Consider the following 21,046-nt stretch of genomic DNA (forward strand, 5'->3'; position numbering starts at 1 on the left):
TCTGCGGCTGCTAAAAATGCTAAGTGTCTTACTCCTTTCTACAGCAAGATGGCACGGGTGTTTCTAGCAGCATTAATAAAATCCACTATACCTTAATCATTAGACATTCCTGACACTGAAGAACGGGTGTTCAAAATTTTAACTGAATTTAACCATTAACATCAGTATTATGAGTACTTTTGCATCTATTTAGTTGCCTCTTCCATCAATACTTCTGCAGATCCTTGCTCTTATTTCACCTTTCGCTCAGAGGGTCTACAAGGTTCTGCCAAAATCACCACAAATTATGACTCTAGCTGCACTGAGGGCATTTATGTAGCATTTATTTCTCCTGATTCCTTCAGCCAAGTATATCACTTGCATGATTAAACCAGACTCCAATGGTTCTGAGCCCCTCTTTGCCTAGAATAATAGAAATATATCCATCTGCGTACAGTGCATATCGGATGCACTTCAGCATGGCGTCTCATGTTTATGTAACATTGACACAGCAGGGCACACTTGGTTTGTCCTCTGCATGCTGTACAAAGTTGCAATGGCAATGCTAGCAATGCTCTCTGAAAAAGGTAATGTGCTACTGTAAAAACATGACCTCCTGGCTTTGACTTTGGTTTCTATGCTTTATCTCATTGGTGGTTTCAATTAGCCTTTGACATGCCTATTAAATGACAAAAAATTTTTCATCTGCTCAGTTCCAGGCAGCCATACTTACTCTAAAATTATCATCTACCAAAAAGAATCAGCACTGATTAGTTGGCTAGGGTATTATCTTAGTCTTGTTTTGTTCAGTTTAGGTTCAGAAAGTAAGTGCTTCAAGACAGGGAATATTTTTGAATTTATATCTGAAAACTGATACCAATGTGGCAAATAGCAAATATTCCTAATAAGCTTTGGAAGTTTACTAAGTGCATAATCTTCAAAAGGATAAAATGAAAGTAGGTAAGGAATGTAACCCATACTTTTATGCAGTTAGAGTGTCACACTGGGTGAGTAGTAACGAAGATCTTCAAAACAGATGGACCGTGTCTCAACAGAATTTGTCATGTTATAAAAAAAAAAAGAATATTTCTGTTGATCACTCCTGAAATTTCCATTCTCAGAAGCCTAGCATGTGAAAGAAATTACCTTAAACCTTCCCAACAAACAAGATTAAGAAAAAGATATTCAAAACAGTGCAGGAATAATGACTGTGTAGTGTAGCATGAAATAAAAAGAGTAGTATAAAAGAGAGTCATGCCAGTTCTCAACACTGATTTGCACTACAGAAACTCCATAAGCTCTAGAAATCTGGTTAATCTATGCCAAAGAACCAGAGATAAAAATACGACCATTTTATTAGCCATTTTAAATGAAATGTAATGTTAATTTCATGTACATAATCTTCATTACTGCCATACACGTATTACTAATGTAATTTAGTCAATTAGGGCATAGCTACAAATCTGTCAGGTACCACCATGAGAAATATAAAGTATGAAGTTGCACTGAAAACATTAAAAGTGAATACTAAAATAGCAGCAGTAGGGATAGGCTGAGAGAGGAAAGAGGGGTTAGGAAGAAGCCTTAAAAACAGCTAATTACAAACAGAATAATAATTTTTAAAAAGCACATTTATAAATAGCTTATTTATATCCAGGCATATATGCACAAGCTCTCCTTAGATTTGCACAGAGATTCATTAATGAACTAGACCAAGTATAAGAGACTGAAATTCAGATCTGCAATGTGAAGTTTAATACTGAATTTCCATAGCTTTTCTGACTTAACATATATTCCTTCTATTTCTTCCCATTTTCCCTTTGACTATGCTGCTATACAGAAGAGCTCGCCACGACGCGTATTAAATAAAAGAACAACGTGTAACTTCTCTAGAGAATGAAGCTAGTAAACACAGCCATTCATCCTGGTAACCCATTACCTTTTCCCCCTCCACCTCCCTGGTCCAACCAAAAGCACTATGCACACAAGCACATACACACATATGCATGTGCATATTATGAGTTTTATACTCGAGAAATATGTTAATTTACCGGGCTCGGCAAGGCACATTTGGTGAGTGTATTACCTGGTTAGCTAAAATAACAGAAGGGAAAAGCTGGGGTAAGCAGGCTGAAGCCCTGTGTGTGGCCAAGGCAGCGGGAAGCAAGGCAGAGAGAGAGAGAATGAACCCAACAACACAACAGTGGAACAGGCAGCTGGCCTGAGATGCTAATTCAGCGCTTTAACAAATCAATGCCACTTGAAAAGTACAATGCGAGCCCTCACTGGGTAGATGTCAAGGGACTGAGAAAATGCATTCTCAAGTATTTCACATTAAGAGGGAATAATGTGTTAATTTATAACTCTTCACCCTATACACTTGGATTATCCATCTGTGTCAGTGATTTGACTTCTTAAATTTATCAAAAACATGCGCAAAGGGAGGCATCTTCTGCTAAAGCACTGGGAAATAGCAATTCAGAAACAGCCTGCCCTATTTGGTTGTTGGGTGGAGAGTTGTGGGGTAGTGGGATTTTTTTTTTATTTGTATTTTTTTTTTCCTTTGGACCCTTTGGTCAAAGGAGGGCCTTGCCTTAGCAGTGGCTGATTGCATCAGGTACCATCCGTCAAAAGTGACACCACAGAGGAGTAAAATCTTGAATCAGCAACCTGAGATGCCATCATCAGAATTTAGTTTAAGGAAACTTAGCAAAATCCCTCTGCTCACCTTGCAGAAGAGAAGCAGCTACGATTAAAACGCCATTCTAAATGCCAGCTAGATCTACAGACAGTACTTAACTAAAATCAAAAGAGAAAGCTGGGGAGGGAGAAATATGTTGGCTTTATTTTGATATGGATTGTATGTATGGGGGGTTTTCAAAAAAACCTGAAATAAAACTGCATTAAGACAAGTCAGATTCTTGAAACTTTTTCTTAACATAAAAAGTGTTCCATTTAATGACATAAATAACACAGTTTTACACACATAGAAAATCTAAATCTAGTCTAGAAAGCACAAATCAAAGCTTTTTCTTTTTCTTTTTTTTTTTTTTCTCCCTCTCCTTTTGTCTGGAAAACAGGCCTGTTTCAGAATTTAACACTTACAGGTTAACTTTGTGTTCATTTTATGTGCCAAGCCACCACTGTGAGAACGAAGAATCTTGTATGTATGTCTATTGAACACTTCATAGTATGCACAGTGCCTTCATCATAATGCAGAGGAGCAAAATCCAAAGGAGCAATAGGGAAAATCCATCCTAACAAGGATTAGACCAGTCGTATTTAACACACAGACAGAGCAATTGGTGATGATAAGCCTTAAACAAACAGTTACCTATCTATGACTTTGATTCTATTAAAAAAAAAAAAAAAATAGAAAAAAAATAGGGAGAAAAATGAATTGTAAAAATTCCTGAAAAGCTTAAGTGGCTTTTAAGTCCCATCTTCGGTGAAATTAATAAGGTGTGGACAACTTTCTAGGTGTTTGCATAATTGTCACTTCTGTTTCATTGTTTTTGTGCTACACAACAGCAGCTACATTGTAGGAAATCTTTTGGTCAATTATACAATTGCAAGAGAAACAGACACTCTCTTACTTTCAGAACATTCATATGTAAATAATATGCTGATGAATGGAAATTAGATGCTATAGATGATACGTAAATATTCACATCTAGTAAAAGTAAATGCTACTGCACTTAAACAGACTTCAGTGCTATCGCTTCTGCCACCCTTTCCTTCACTGGGAGAGGCAGGTACAACATCACATTAGGGCAGGTGGCCTTCTAGGGTGTTTTTGTGGCTGTGAAATTAGCCAGGAAAAACACACAAGATGGAAAATGAATCTGTTTTTGACAGTAAAGTGCTTTATAATTTCTTGCTTTCACACATGAATTTTGTCTTTCCAATCTTTTATTTTTTTTAATTCAACAAAGATCTCAGAAACATATATATTTTCTTTCACATCAAGAATGCAAAATCATTTTCTTTCAAAACAGGTCACACCTAAAGGAATATTTCTGGTACTATGCACTTCTTACCCTTCTCTTCACATGAAACCTTATGTAGGACATAACATGCATGCTTCACAGGCTTGTCTGAAACCCTCGAGAATCCTAAGGGGGCCTTTAGCTCTGTTTATTAATTATAACATGGAAAGGTACCACATATGTGCACCAGTGGCAGAAAATCTGCATTCTAGCCTCCTGCACAATTTCTATTCCTGTCTGTCCCATTCAGACTTCTCCCTAATATAAGCTTTCTATTCTTATCATTATAGTACATTTAATCCCCCTCTTACTCCCCTCCCCCCTTTCCGGACTCACCTAAGGGGTTAAAAGACTAGAGTACATTTGTGACTTGTCAGTGACATATAATACCCAGGTCCTTCATGCAATCAACTTTTACTTGACATGTATTTGCTCATCACAGGACCCGCATTACTACTGGGAAAATGAAGAAAAACCTAAATTAACACTTGACATTCAATATGGTCAAGTCCTTAATTGGCTGGGCTTCCTGAGAAAGCAATTTTCTATTCCCCAAACTGTTCGTGTGTCATGTGTGGAGTGCAGCTCTTGGCCATCACTGCTGTCCCTCGCTCACTCTAATGAGAGCAGATGAATTAGTGCTACGTGACACGATTTTAGCAGGGCTCCCTCCTTCCCTCCCCCAGTCCTTTTGCTGTGTTAGTGACAGCTGTGTGGTGGGGGGTGGGGACAAGGACACCAAGAAATGCCGGTTCAAATAGTTCTGTGAAGACTGAATATTGTGAAATATGAAATCTTATATGCTTTCTTAATATTCCTGGAATCTCATGATTTACAAGTATCGGGGAAGGGAGAAGGAGATGCAGCAGTATAAAGATATAAGAAATTAGCTGAGTTTGGCTGGATATGAATTAACTTATAGCCTCTCTCCCATTCCTGTATTAACCTGTAGCAATCTAATTAAAATGGAAATTTTCTACACAGCAAAAGTAGTTAAAAAATATTTAGAGAGTTGCTGGCTAGATGAACTTATTTTTTTTGTGTGTATATTTCATGTAAAGTAAAAAAAAAATACACTTCCATAGCATGCTTCCTCATGTGACAAAAATCATGTAATACAAAAGAACATGTGACATGTTTGGTGATGACAATCATTACACTCAAGTTTATTTTTAGAATATGGGAAATTTCTTTTATCCAGAATGGTTCTTCTCACCTTACAATATAATTTGAAAGTCTAATGATGGTTTAACTATTTGAAAACCAATGTAAATCCCATAAGGAGCTCAAGTGTTTGCTGACTGATGGGAGAAAACAAATTGTACTAGTAAAATAAACATAAAAGCAAATTAAAGTGATGTAAATAAATGAAGTTTCAGCTGAAATCTTTGGATAGTGATCTAGGATGGAGAGTCTAAAGAAGCAGGATATTCAAAATAACAAAGTTAAAACACCAAAAAACCCCAAAGCAAATGCATACTCGAACATTTAATTTAATATTGCAAATGCATTGGTCACTATGAACTAATTTCTAGCTCTACCTAATCGCATACTTTCATGGAACTTTTTGTATGAAAAAGAAAAAGCATCATATACAGCCTGTATTGTGAATGATTTTTAAAGATATCTAGCAATGAACAATCAACTTATGCAAAAACTGTAGGAGTTATATTAACAGTACTTCCGAACTTGCCTCAGGAAGAGTCCTTGTCTCAGATAAAGAACAAGTCGAATCACCATTTTCAAGTCATGACTCCAAACTGGAACCCAGCCTTGTAAAGTTATATTATTTCAATAATATAATAAACAGTGCACACTGTTAGTTACCAGAAAAAAAGAAGAATGAGACCATTTTTTCTGTAACATACAATGATAAGCATGCATTACCCTGAAAAGAACAATCTTTCAGTGTATTTTTTTTTTCTTTTAGTTAGGAGAAAGGTATGCAGCTTTTTGGAGCTGTGATTGTAAATATTTCAGTATAGTAACAACAACAGAGTTTAAAGTCTCAATTTTCCTATTTACTTTTAAAACAGACTTTAGTTATTTAAGTGCTTCACGGTACTGAGAGGGATCGCATTCAACTTTGAAGTTAAGAGAATTTCTGGAAGACTTTACATGTTCCTATCAGGTGCTGAGATAAGCCCTCAAAAATAATAAAAGCTCCAAAAGGCAACTATGAACAAAATTAAAATGTCATCCTCAAAATTACATTTCTACACTTAAAAACATCAAACTGAATGAGATCGCCCATCATACCTGAATCAGCAGAACGCTCCAGAGCACTTCACTGACAAGAAACAACTCCAAATCTGAAGCACTTGTTGGTGAGGAGAAACATGGTTAACATTTTCTTTTAGAAGAAACCCCAGTCTTTATTCTTTTTCTTTTTTTCTCCAGTTAACAGGTAGCAAATCATCCTCAAGAAACAGAGAATACAACAATCTAGATAACAGTGTTGTTGCGATCTTTGAGACAATGACTAGTCTTTCAAGATCAATATACAGTACACGCAGCATAGCTGAGAGGAGGGTTTTCAACTGAATAAAAAGAATATGGACTGAGTTCACTAAAATTGTCTTTCTTGAGCTTCTGAGAGCCTTGAGAAAGCTTTTTACTTCACCTCATAGGATACAAAGTTTATACAGACTATAAGACACTGCTCATCTTAGCCTCACCTTGAGATTGAGAAAGCTAGAATCAAAGATGTGCTCTACTATAAATTATCTTAATTATCAGCAAGACTAGTTTTGCTGCTGACAGAGATCTCTAATATTGCAAAGTTCCTAGGAACCACTGGACAACAGCCTAATGGAACTGAAAGCCATGCATTAATAATGTCTTAATTTTTCTTAAAAATACTAATTCTAGTTGGTGTATGATAGGCAGCACCGGCATCCTGATTCAGCATCCTGAGATTTTAATCATGTATCTCTTTCTACATAGATGGATGAGAAGTAGAACTGACAGCAAATAATGGGTCTGAAGAACTACTTGCTGCTAAACTGGAAAGCTCCTTTCCTGACTGCCTACAGTAAAACAGCCCATTAAGAGTTGCTTCTTTGATTAAAAACAAGTAAGTAATTTCAACTACGGTAAAGTGACATGTTTTAACTTGACATTTTGTTAAGGATGAGTACTCTGTGAAGCTCATAAAAGAGTGAAGAGATTCAGTGGAACATTAAGATTTACTATATATACTCAATGCCACTGTCACTCATGTGCAAAACATGTCAACCCGGAAATATCTGACTCAACAGCCCTAAGGTTATTTAAAATAGAAAGTGAGATTTTTACATGTTTCACTTTGATGCCAAGAGAGCAGCTGCATTAAGTTCTCTCAGTGGTTTTCTAAACCCAAATAAAATGCTTGCTCTGTGTTTTAGGAGTTACTGTGCAAATGTGTGCCACCCACCCACTCTGCAACAGCTTACATTTCACCATTTTCAGAAAAGATAAACATTGCAGAGAAGGAAATGATAATATAAAAACAACCTGGCACGAGAAATGAGGAAAAGCATTGTAGACTGTCTGGCAAGACAAAGCACACAAATGTTATTTTGTGAAAATTAATAGCACTTGAAATTATACTCCCATCCCAGTACTCTCCCCTAACCTCATGCCCAAATTAAAGGTATTTTATCTAATTCCCAGTTAAGAGGTTGCTAAAAATGGTAAGTCACAGCTGTGTTGACATTGAATTTCTTGAACACAAAATACCAACGTCATATGGACACTCTTTACAGATGCTTCGTTACAAGCAGCACCAGTCACTTGATTTGAAATATCTATCTCAGCTGTAAAACAAGCTGTTAATCTCCAGTCTCTTCTCCAGTTAAAGTCATCTAGACAGTTCTGGAAGCACACCAACACCTTATTATGTTTATTCTAAACTTATCTGCATTTTGATTGCAATTTGACAGTGACCAGTGATTCAACTCAATTTTACCGCTGACACCGCTGAGAACAGGCCCCAGTTACCCATCATTTTAACGAGATGCTCTCCCTTTTTCTTCTCACAGAAATCTATAACATGATGATCTTCAGCTTAAAATGCAAACAAATTAACTACCTGTTCTGTTGAAAATTGTTGGTATGATGTTGGTATCTGACTTGCGTGGAGAATTTCAGTTGTGAATAGTCTAATTTTCACTAGATTCCCCATCTAGTCCCAACACATTAAACAAAGACACCGAAGACTAACTCTGCACATAATTCTGCACTCAGCCAAGTGAAGCTTTTTTATAGTAGATGTCAATCTTTGCTTTGATAAACCCTGTTTCAAAAACTGTATTGCTGTAGTACTTTTTTTCGGTCATCTGCTGCATCATCTGCACTTCTGCTGCAATTCCACTTCTACAGACCACAAGCGTTCATCCTATTCCTGATCTGCCATTTTAAATTTGCACTGGAAATAGAAGCATTAGCTTCATTAACTTGCAAAAGCCAATGACCAAATTTAGTACTTTCATCATTACTTCAATAATTATAGCAACCTCTGAGATTTTATCCTAAGACAGTTACTTTGTAGACCACAGCTGTCTAATGCAATGTTCACGTCTGCCTCATGTTTTGAGTAGTCTCATGACAGTCAGCGACATCCATCATACGTAAAACTTACTGCAAAGCTTCAGCAACACTACGTTTCCAACAGAGCTGACTGGTGGCCATAGTCCTCTCAAGTTAGGAGGTAGCAATTGTGTATCTTGTAACTGTATGATAATAAGCCAGCTCAAAAACCTACAGCACAATTCAGCTAGCCTTTGGAAAATCTTTACTGTTTTTTAAATACTCTTAACTCTGTATTTTTGTATGCTCCAGAGGCCAAGAGCATCTACATTTCTAGATGTCACTTCCTGCACCTACACTTATATTAGCAGAAAAAATATATCCTGAATTCTAATCTAGGCAATGTACCAGATAAGAATAATGTGGGGGAAAAAAAAGAAAAAAAGAGAAAAAAAGAAAAGAAAAAAAAACCAACTAATGATAATTAAAAAGATAATTAGAATCGTGAAAACAGAGACAGTTTTGCAATTGTTTTGTCAGTCTCAGAGCATACATGGTTTAACAATGAAGAGTATTCATAATTCAAAATGAGGGTATTTATCCTTTGATCAATGAATTATATTCTTAAAAATATGAAGAGAAGCTAGGTACACTAAATACCTGAGAAGATTACAGATAAAATCACAAGAATCTTTTTAGAGTAGGTAAAGTAAGATACATATATTTTTAAGGTAAAAATATTAAGAACTCAGATATTTTAAGGATGGTAGAGGTAGAAACAAGAGAAATACTTCTAGTATTTCTACCATGGTTCTCTGTATGTGTACAGATTCTGTGCTAGGGTGGTTACACAGATATATTATTCATTTCCTTGATTCATTAAAAAATTATTTATAGGATGCTCTATTATTTTAATGAGGGGTTTTTTTTTTGTTTTTTTTCTTTGTTTTTTTTTTCATGGAGGCTGAGGTGCATTATGAGCCTAATTCAAAGAGGGATGACAAAAAGGTTTACAGGATGCATAAAAAGCAAGTAGATGAGATTTAGACTGGCACACAGTGTGTGATAAAAATCAAATATGGAACATAATGGGACATATGGAAACATATCTTTTGTGCAAGGAAGGATGAATCACAAGTTCACAGCTGGAATTTATGTGGATTCTTATTTAGAGAAGCATCTGCAGCCACTGTTTAGCTACATTCCCACATCAACAACAAAATGGTGCCACAGAAGAGAACGCGTGCATCAAGCTCCAGCTGGTATCTGCGCCCACCACTCCTTTCTTTCCCCCGAAGCCACATTTACTCAGCTTTCTTTTTACAGTTTGTGGGTGTATAAACATGCATATGCAAGTTAGAGTATAGAATCAAAACTCCACACCTGACCACTTCTGAATTTTAGAAGTGATGGGGATGGGGCATGGAAGGGAGAGGCTCAGAAAATAAGAAGAAAAAAAAAATTAATAAACATTTAAATCAGTCTTATGCCTATGACTTTCCTTCGTGCACTTCACGTATTACCACACTTTGTGTACTTTACATACTAGAAAAATTTTATTTGATCTTGGTATTATTAAAAAAGCCTTTAAAACTGTAAATTGATAAATCATAGAAAATGTTATTTCCATAGGTCTATTTTGGGAAAAACAAATTTCAACTTTGCAATTACAAAACTGCATATGCAAGGCATATGCAGAAACATTTTCACACCCAACTCATAGCTTCCCAACATTAGTAAAAAGCAGAAGAGGAATAACAGAAAAACAAAATTTAATATCTAAGCAACTTTCATGCAAAACATGCTTAAATACTAACTAAAGATGTTTAAAGTGGGGTTAGCTTTGGCTTGGGAACTGTGATGTTGTACTACTTTCTAAGAGCACTGGACCTTCTGCTATAAGGTAAATCACTTAATTTCATTCCCTTCTGAAAGATTTCATTAATGAAGATAAAGATTAATGAAAAGCACATTTTTGTGAAAAAAAAAAAAAAAGAAAAAAGCCTGCAACTATTTTACCTGAGTCACTGTTGTCATAATTGTTGTTTTGTTTTTTTTTTTAACAGTTAACATACCTTCTTGTAAATACATAATTAAAATTTTGAAGAACCTGGATTTTAGAGGCCACGTGCCTATAAATTTTGCATTATTTGTAACTAAAGCTTTAATGTTACAAACCCTTCCAGAAATTTTGCTTCCTTCACTTTAAGTGTACTTTTGCTCTGCTCCATCACAACACAAGCAAAGTAAGAATTACCTCTTCCTAAGGAGAATGTAGGAAAAGCCCCCAGACCAGTTTTCTGATTCATGCTTTTATTGATTTCATTGAGAACTGGGCTAAGCACTTGAAATTAATTAATTTGCTAGTGTTGTAAAGTACTGCTTTTCAACAGGAATCTTTTCTCTAAGTGCAATATTTTGAGATACCTCGTTTTTGACCTATATATATGCTGATGTACACACATATATATAAATATACATATATGTATATATATGTATACCTATGATCTGACTTCCTCTAACAACACTTGACAATGGAAAAAAAAAATTGAAATTATCTTAAATCAGTTATCAGGTAAGTTTGACATTCATCAGGAATCCAACAACCAGCGCACAATTCCAAGTCAATTAAAATGCTTCCATTGTCTTTCTTATTTACACCAATATCTCAGATCCAGCATCTCAGTTGGTTTTCAAGAGACACTTCAGGAGAATTCACAAAATACTGCAGTAATATTCTCTTTTAATTTTTTTGTCTTTCACATTCAAAATGATTTATTTTGTACTTTGAAGAGAATGTAAAGATGGAACCAAAATGGGAAGAAAAGAGAAATTATAAATGGCATACAACAAGCACAATCATCCATATACATTTCTTTAGACAAGGCAATGCTTACTGTTCAGCTATCAATATTTTAACCATTTTTTAAATTTATTTATTTTTTTTTTTTTTTAAAGAAGAAGAACGATGGAAAACATAGTAAGTAAAATTTATGGCAGTGAGATCTCCTGTCACACAGACAGATGCTACACCTTTCTTCCTGTACAGGAACCAAAATATGTTGGAGAGTTGAGAGGCTTGGTTTCTAGCAGAAATGAGGATTAAAATTTATTTTTTCAAAAGAATCTGAACATTCTTTCTTAATCCCTCTCCCTACCCTTTCTGAACTGATCATTTGTGTTGCATCAGCAACCTACTGGTTGACAGAAGGATCTGTTAAAAAGTGTAGCAGACTGTGTAAGGTGCTCTTCTTGCAGTGTACTCCACTTGCATGAAGTCAGTGTTTTGGTATGCTGTCTGATGGTGTAACCAGTTTTCTCCCTGATATCAATGATGCTGTGCATACACTTTTTTTAATGCAAATTATGGCTTTGGAGAGGTCATGTCTTCAACTGTTGAATTAATAAGTAATTAATCTGTGATACAAAGAACATATTTGCAATCATCAATCACCTTTCAGATTATTATATTGTTTGTAGATCATTATAAAAACCATTGAAGATCAGACACTTCTTTGTGTCTTTATGCACAAAGATATAAGAAAGGTTATGAATAAAGCTCTTTTTGGGGAAGCCTGCATAGACAGCAACTCTCTTGCTATCTTTAAGGACACCAGCAATTAAAGAGAGAGCTGTTTTATAAAACTGTTTGTATACAGTTATACTTGAGGTATATGATAATTTAGAAAATGAATTTTTGTTTAGGGCTTTGAATGTTAAAAAGGAAGAAAGAAAGAAAGAAACCGAAAAAAACTCTCTAAATAAATCACATTATTTAATCTTGAACAAGAAATGGAATCTTTGCAGACTGTACTACAAATCATAAAGTTCTTGAACAGCTACTAATTTTTCTTCATTTAGAAGCAGTAAAATAGAAGATGCTTTTCCTTTCTGTACCTGATTTTTAGAACCTCATCTTCTGTGCATTCTAATTTAAAAGAAAAACTAATATTAGATAAAGCAACACATAATTTGACAGCATACCAGTTAAATTCTGACAGGGTCAATAAAATGAGAGCTTGCAGGAGTCCCAGATGAGGAACACTTTCATGAATGCCTCCATTGTGTAAACTCTCCGTATATCCTGCCTGCAAATGACAGTCATATGCCACCAGCTGCAGGAGGCATTCCAGCAATGTCAACTGCTGTGGGGCATTAAGGCAGGGTAGATGAGTTGGTACTTCTTTATACTTTTCCCTGGATAGAGACGGCCGTCACGCTTAACTCATTAAAGGCTTATTTTTCTAAAGACTATGATGTTTATTTAGAAATGTAAGAAAATATATAATTAAAGTCTTGCTAATGGACCTCCTCATTTTAATAGTAGTTTTATTATAAAAAGCCAGCTGGAAGTAATTATTTTTTTCCTCGCATACTCTTCATTAGCTTGTACCTTCCTCCCTCCTAAGACATCTATTTCAGACATTCTTATCAAACTGCTCAGAGAACAGCCACTGAAAGTTATGACAGAAACTGTGAAAGCTCCAATATCCACTACTCAGAAATACAGTTGGTACCAATTCTAAGAAGACTATATGACTGTGAAAGCTATTTCACAGGTTGTCATAAAATTTAAGTTCTAGATCATAACTATCAGTAAAAATTACTTGGGATAATTTTAATTAAGAACAGAATCTGAGCACAGTGATAGAGGTTTGTAGTTCTAATTGCTTTAAAACAACAAACTGATGTCCAAGCTGATTATTTTTTGTCTACTATTTCTGTTGGAAATAAATAAAAGAAAAAGTAAAAAAAGTTTAAAAAAAAGTTTTTAATCATATTACAAATTTTATTCCCCCATCTTTCTTGATTTTTATTGTTTTGTCAGATGTTCACAAAGACCATACTAGAAATACTGGAATGCAAATACACTGCAAACTGTTTTTTAAATTATAGCAATGTCTTGGTTCAGAAACTGCGCAACGCAGAGATCAAATTGAGATGCTTTTCAGCACCTTCCATGTGGTAAGCCAAAGCATCACACATTCTTATCATACTCTTGCATACAGGCACACTGAAATGCAAAACACTGAAGTCTTTGCATGTCAGCACCTACATTCAGCCACTCTTGGAAGGGATGCTTCTCTTCTCTACCCCTCAGCTCTTTATATGGTGCCTTATATCATCAAGACTGCTTTAATTATTCAATTACTACCAAGAAGAGGATTTTTGTTGGTTTTTTTTTTTAATTTTTGTTTGTTTGTTTTTTTAAACTAGTTTCTATACATATATAAAGAGCAAGAAAAACAGAAAGGAAAGAAAAATGAGGAAAAGCATAAATAAATAAAGGATATCAATAATGATCTATCATAAAATGACATTTTGCTGTTGTACTTCAGCAGAAGCCGTAACATCTCACAAGACATCCCTCTGAAAGCAGCAATAAAACTGCAGTACAGTACACAGTGTCTTGTACTCTATGCAGGCAAGTGACAATGAATACGCTAAAAGGAAATGAATCTGCATTAAAAGATCTGGCAATAAATCTTCAGAATTGTTTGGGTTTTGATATTTTCTTTTAAAAGGAAAACAAAAAAGATAATAAACTTTGGGAAGACATATATATATATATATATTTAATGTAAATGAGAATTCTTTTTAAAATGCTACCCTAATGATGAAAATACCTTCTCTCTGACTGTGGTGCTACTTTTGCTATTGAAATGTTGGCAGTTCCTAAATAAAACCACACTAAATGCAAGGACTCCTGTAAATATTCCTCTTCTAATTCAATCTTATGTTACTTTACACTTTCTAAATTTCATTCATTTTTGGATTTCTGGCTAAACAAACAAACAAACAAAACAAAACAGCAAAACTTCCGAGGCAAACTACAAGCAACCATAATTTTGCTTGGCTTCCAAGTGAAACCATGAAATACTGAGCTTCCAGTAATTCATACATAAAATCCTGCACAGGCCTACAGTGCCTAAAAGCTGAGACAACCAAAGACCTTTAAAGAGAACCCATTTTAATTTCTGTGATAAAACAGAAAGGCAGGTTTAAGAAAGTGCAATGTCAAAACTTTTTTCTTTTTTTTTTTTTTTTCTTTTCTTTCTTTCTTATGATGTTCATCTTCTTGCAGCCTAAATAATAGAAAAGATTAAAACACACAAGAGCAACTTTCCTTACAGCTGTAGAATCTTCTCTTGTAAATACCTGCACATTTAGTTTCATAAAACTTACACGCATACAGAAGGCTTAGAGAATTGAGCTCCTAATTACAGCTTACTCTGAAGGCTAATATACTACTATCTGTAATTCCGTACCTGAACTATATGATGTCCTTGATGCATGACAGGGCCTCCAATGACATGAATGGAAAATATACATTTGGATCACAGAGAGGATATGAGCCTTTATATTCTGCTTTCCTCTCAGTGGCACACTCCAAATGTTGAATTGTTCATCTCAAAAGAACTACACTGTATGACATTTTCATTCAACCTGTTCAAAGCCAGAAGTATTCCATTGTACAGTCACCAATCTTTAGGAAATACACCACAGAGTTCATGGAGCGAATACACGTATGCATGGAGCCAGGCAGCCTATCTTCCTCCCTGGAATTCTGGCTAAATAAAATTAAAAAAGAACAACCACAACACCAAATGTGTTCATCAGTTGTGTCTCACTGATCTTTTTTCAAAACTATTGAGAAAAATTAGAGCAATCAAAGCTCTTTTCAGCACCAGTCGCAGGACATATCACAGAAAACAGAGGTATTTACTACACCTCTCAAATTCTTCTACGAGTGACATATGCCAGTATCCACAGACTGCAGCACTGATCTCCACTGAGATATTTGTTGTCGTCTATTTCCAGACAAACATCATCTCAAACATCACAGTAAGTTTACCTGCCAGGGACAGTACATTTCAGCTTCAATGACAACACCAGAACAATTTTTCTCACTTTCCATAAAGCTTCCTACAGCATCACTTATTATTCACTTTCTAAGAAAGGCTCATTGACTTCTGTGTTGCGCACGGGAAGGAATAGCAGGCTCGTAATCGTGTCATTTTCTCTTCTGAACTCCAGTGCTCTGTAAGTGGCAGATGACGCTCTCGTCTTTCCTTTGCACAAGTGCACAGATACGCATCATTGGTAGAGGATGGGGATGCAATGGCTTCCCAAGAGAGTCAGAATGGCATCAATGGTACATTGTTGGCAAGTTCACACTGATCAAAGCAATTCTGAGATGACTCCCCAGCATCCCCCTCCCTCCCCTCCGAAAGAGATGGCCTCTCTAAGACAAAATGTCTATGACAAAACAACTGCCTTACAACTGGCATTTTTTTCTCTGTCAGTGAAGGAAAATTATTGAGAAAACCATTGTCAAATATTTCAGGAAGGGAAAGGAGGCATTACTATAATGAGTGGGGTGAGCAGCAACAAAGCAACAGATGCTTATCCACAGTGTGATGTACAGTCTCTTATTTTGGATAGCTGTTAGACAGACTGATGATTAGCTAAAGTATGCATTTTTCATCACTTAAAAACTGTAAATAAGCAAACATACCTTCATTTAATAAACCTGCTTTTTAAGACTATCCCCATCCACAGACTAGCTGGGCAAAAGTTTAAACCCTTAACTATAGTTAATCTAGATACTGAAATTTGTGACTGTATTCCCTGAACTATAGGAAAAAGCTGCATTAGTGATTCTCTTTCTGAACTGAAAAATTCAGAGTCGGCAACGATGTAACCCTTTTTTTCCAATCTCCTGTGTTTCAGCCTTCTCTTTCTGGAGGCAGTATCATTTATCCCCTCCTGGGTATACTAGGAACCCCAAGTTTGCAAATTCTCAACTGCAAAGAACCATTAGTCTACAAGGCAAATTCTCTGACACAGGCACACATCCCCACACTGCTGTTTCAGAAGAATAACTGAGCAAAGAAAGCTAGACACAGCATGTGTTTTGAACACTTCTAGTAAAAAGTAAAAGCTTTTGTTTCTGATTGTACTTTATGACGGCAGTTCTCTATCAGTGCACAGAGTGTTCCTTTGCAATCAGCACAGTGTCACAGTGACCTGGCAAATGTGAATGCTTTCACTATCACTACAGTCCCTGCAATCTTGCCTCAGCTGTGACCCATTCACTTTTGCCCCAACTTCACTAAGATGCCTTACTCAGCATCTAATTAGTTAGGGAAGATTTGCCTTGGCTCTTAACCCTGACATAAGAGCAAGAGACTTTGCTGCTGTTATATACCAAATCTGTTCTGTCACTACATTAATCAAATCCACATAAAACTACACATGAAAAAGTAACTACTAAAATACAAAGTAAAGAACACAGAAAAACTATACATTTAAAAACATCAAGCAATGGTGATTACTGCACAATATATTTGAGCATGTGCTTTAATATAAGCCTCAAAGCTTCACACAGATTTTACAGTTTTGTGCACGCACATCTCAAAGTTAAGCAAAGGTCTGACAGCGTTTTTAGCACGTCATCAACTAAAAGATACAACGGAACAAATATGTTCCAACACTGAATGTGTATATGTGCAATAGATAGAAACTGGAAATATTTTTCTGTGTCTTAGTTCTCCTGGAAATAATGAATACAGTAAGAGAAGGTTTGAGAGGAATTCTTTTCCTTTTAACCATGTACCATACACACAGCCACGCAGATGCTTCTGCATGTTCTTGTGTGTCAAGCTCCACACGCCACATGAAACATCCCGTGCCTTTGTCATGTACAGGAATTTCTAATGCCTCTATTCCGAGGCACATCAGAAGCACCACAAAATTCTCAATGCAAAAACTATTCATTTGCTAAGGGGAAATGAACTATCATACCACTAAACTATGCTTTGACAAAATACCCGCCAAAATTAAAGCAGATACCTGAAATAAGCCCATACAACCTGATAAACCACCTGGATTCGTACTTGCACATCAACTTATTCACAAACAACAACAAAAAATACTGGGGTCAGCTTATCTTTAAAATGGTGTGATAAGAAATATACATATTGAATAAACAGATTGTGTTTGTTGATGACCACTGACAAAGGAGATTGCTAACTACTGTAAATGACAAAACACATTTTATCAGCATTAAACTTCCTCCTCAAATGTTCACAATAAATCAATGTATGGCGCTGTAGCCTGCTGTTCTGTTATGTTTGATCTCTTTTTGCATGTACACCTATATAAAATAAATAGTTACATGCTACAGTAAAGCATTTAATTACACAATAAATGGCAAAATTGCTTACAATCTTTATGACCATCAAAAAAGGAACCTTAAAGAAGCTTTCTCCTTCAATCCGTTAGACATTTCCCTACACTCCTATCTTTAAATACAGGTTGAATAAACAGCTTACATGCTTATGTCTGCATCAATGTTAGGAAATATCAGATTGTAGAATACAAGCACAGCTCAAAATAGGCAGTGCACACTGCATGCAATGTAGTATTTCCAGCAGCATTAATGCATACCACACAAATTATAAGTATTATTTCGTTTTCATTGGAATAAGCATGCATTTATGCAAGGAAAAGAAGTTGAATTTACTGTACCATATCTCTCATGAACAGACGCGTCTATATTAATATACATCATTGATTTAATTTTTAGTTTTCTTGGTTTCCCCCTCACCTATCTAGAAGTGATTTCTCTGGTGATAACTAACACATCATGCTAATGAGAGAATCTAATGTACAATAGAGAAATGTCACTACTAATAATATTTGCATGAAGTTAAATAAAGCAACTGTAAGAGAATGTCAGACAGTTGTTCTTTAATAAGATACAGTTACACAATGAAATTATGCTGTTAATTTTGTTACATCATTGAGTGAATCCTAAATTACTATATAATGACGCACAGATCCATTTATAATTCTGATATACTGCTTTTTCACTCTCACACGGAGAAAAAAGAAAAAAAAGCTTCTTTCTATTTGAAATGGGTAAGCATACTTCTTTCTCAACAAAAATAGGTACACGGCTCTGGTATTTTGTGTCACTGTGGGTTTCTCCTATGGTTGCATTTCTGAAATCACTTTAAAAGTATTTTGGAACATTACAGCCCTTAAGGTAACTGGGAGAAGAAAGACGGTGTTGCTTATTCTGACAAATGCACAAAACATTTAAGAAAGCAGAAAATTATAAAAGCCTGTCTTTTTTAATCAATCACATCCAGGCCTTCTTTTCTGTCATTAACAGCTCCTTGCCAGAACCAGTATGGGCAGTGGGTGCCCTGGACTTAACTAGATGAGCATGGAAGAGAATCTGAGGGTTTCTGCTCATTCTCGACCTGTCACTGATCAAAGTGACCTAAAGAAGCACTCTTTTTTAAAAGTTAAGATTTATGCCCTCTGAGGTTATCAGACATTCTTCTGTATACAGAATGGGATGACCTCTTCCAAGCGCACCACACTCTTTTATATTGAAAAAAGGTGCATAGGCAAAACAATGCAGTCAAGTGGTCACGTCATAAACTTCTGACAGGTAATTTAGGAGACTATTGCTCTTCTCCTATCACTCCACCAAAAGGTAAATTTGCTCTGGAATGTGGAGATGCCATTTTCCTGCGCTCCTGTTCTCTCAAGAATCTAAAAATAAATACTGTCACACTTGCTATTAATGTCTCAGCCCTATACAATAAATCCTAAAATTTCTAGCAAATATACATTCCCCTGCAACGATGAAGTAGATTCCTTTCATTCTGTGAAGAGATATTCACTCCTATAGTATGCAGAGAGCTGTACAGTATGAGTTAAGGGATAAGAATGGGGAGTGATAACAAGGTTTTGTTTTGTTCTGAATCTTTCTTCTTGCCATGTTCCAATCTTTGTACTAAAAAACCTGCCAGATATTAAATTACAGCTACAGGGAAAACTGATGGGGCTAAGGGTTTGTTTGCTTCTAACAAAACGTGTAGCGAGCCAGCACTATACTTCAAACTTTGAAGAAGAAATGTCCGTAGTATTACTATGTATAACTGGAAAAGTTTCATTAAGCAGTTCTTTCAAACCATGCCAAACTTTGCCTGCAAGTTACGTACATTTAATAACTTCATGCTATTTGTTATCATGAAAACAACTGTTCTTAAATAATAGGAAAAAAAAATAAAAATACTTACATTTCCAGGAGATGGATCAAATATAATTATCAAACAAATAGAGGAAAATAGGTAACAGAAATCAATAGTCAAAATTTCAATGATTTAGAAAGAACAACTGGCACTTAGAAACAAATTTGCAGCTACACTTGCACACAGTGTGTGCTTGTAGCCTGCACGAGACAATATGTTGTAACAGTCTTAACAAACTAGAAATATAAGACAAAATATTATCTGAAAAGAGGAGAGTAGAAACGCATGTAGCAAAAGAACTAAAGAACTTACCCTCCTCTTTAGAGCATGATGACAGCATATTTGGACTGAGTATGTTTAGCACATGATAAACAAACAAAATATGACAAGGAGATTAACGCAGCACCAAAATGCGTTAAGTACGGACTTTTAAGAAATAAACCTGCTTGAAATCACCACCTTTGCAGTGCTACCGTGTGTACTGCAACGGAACGATACACACTGATACAGCACCTACCACACGTTTAGTCATTTAGCACGTTACTTCTCCCCTCTCCTACCGAACGCAGCATGACCACGCACGTTCAGCATTGTACAAAATTCAGAAAACAAGCAAGGATTAGCACATTTTAAACAGTATTTTTTAAACAGAGAACAAAGCCTGAACAGCCTGTCTTACGTGCACAAATGTTTGGTTTGATCTAACAAGCTGGCTGTCCTAAATTATCTGACCCCCCCACCCCCCCGCCACACACACACACATAGTGATGCTCTTTATTTAGTTTTGTTTCCTTTCTTTATCAGTGCCTAATATTTCCTAGCATTCCAGAAACAACAGAGGCTAAATCTGTTGAAAAAGGTCTAATACTAAACTGGCAGTCTAATGCTATCTATGCGGTTCAATCGTCATTTATCAATTGATCGTTATCTGGATCTAGTTGCGTTAACTCTTTTGTGGCTGACATTGGAAAGAACCTTTTCTCCACCCCAAAAATTTAATCTCACTTCTTAATAAAAGAATACGGCAAGCAATTTGAATAACTGCTTTCCACTCTGTTGCTCAACACCCACACAACCAGATATGCTGTGTATCACAGACACACACAGCTGACAAGCCCTGTGAGCGCTGCAGTAGCAGTTTGCACTTCTTAATGCCAAGCAGCTTTTTTCTGAAATGTGCATCTCTACCAGGAATGAACTTTTGTCTTTACTTTCAAGAATGAGAAAGCGAACGGCGTTGCTTATTTGCCTTATGGTGATGACATTCTATACCAGCGTACTGTATCAGCAGTAATCAGGGTCCCTCTACAGGATATATCAAAATATTTCCTATTCAAATGCCTTTATCCTATCCTGAGCTATATAGCTTAAACTGTGCTCCACAGACAACTGCTATTGGTTATTAACTATCTGCTAGGAGTCTTTCTTGGCTTTAAAGTTTTCTGATATATAAATATATATATATATTTTAATTCAATTACTGTTTTACGGCCAGTATTCAGGCATGCTTTATCA

The 21,046-nt window shown here is 35.8% G+C and overlaps 1 protein-coding gene and 1 long non-coding RNA gene across 11 annotated transcripts in view; one reads left to right on the forward strand and one right to left on the reverse strand.

Annotated features, from left to right (window-relative positions):
- Positions 1-13,670, forward strand: part of LOC107306155 — a 58,427-nt gene extending 44,757 nt beyond the window's left edge. The window contains exons 7-8 of one of the 4 annotated variants that reach the window (XR_001552022.2): positions 6,915-7,044; positions 9,441-10,533. This is a non-coding gene — a long non-coding RNA (uncharacterized LOC107306155). Of the gene's footprint in view, positions 1-6,914; positions 7,045-7,990; positions 8,258-9,440 lie in introns of those variants that run through there. The other 3 variants (XR_001552023.2, XR_001552020.2, XR_001552021.2) reach the window with 3 other exon arrangements.
- BNC2 (basonuclin 2) overlaps positions 1-21,046 on the reverse strand; it is a 370,614-nt gene that overhangs the window by 236,853 nt on the left and 112,715 nt on the right. The gene's annotated exons all lie outside the window — the stretch shown is intronic.

Source organism: Coturnix japonica, chromosome Z, assembly GCF_001577835.2.
Source record: "Coturnix japonica isolate 7356 chromosome Z, Coturnix japonica 2.1, whole genome shotgun sequence".
Classification (NCBI taxonomy): Eukaryota; Metazoa; Chordata; class Aves; order Galliformes; family Phasianidae; genus Coturnix; species Coturnix japonica.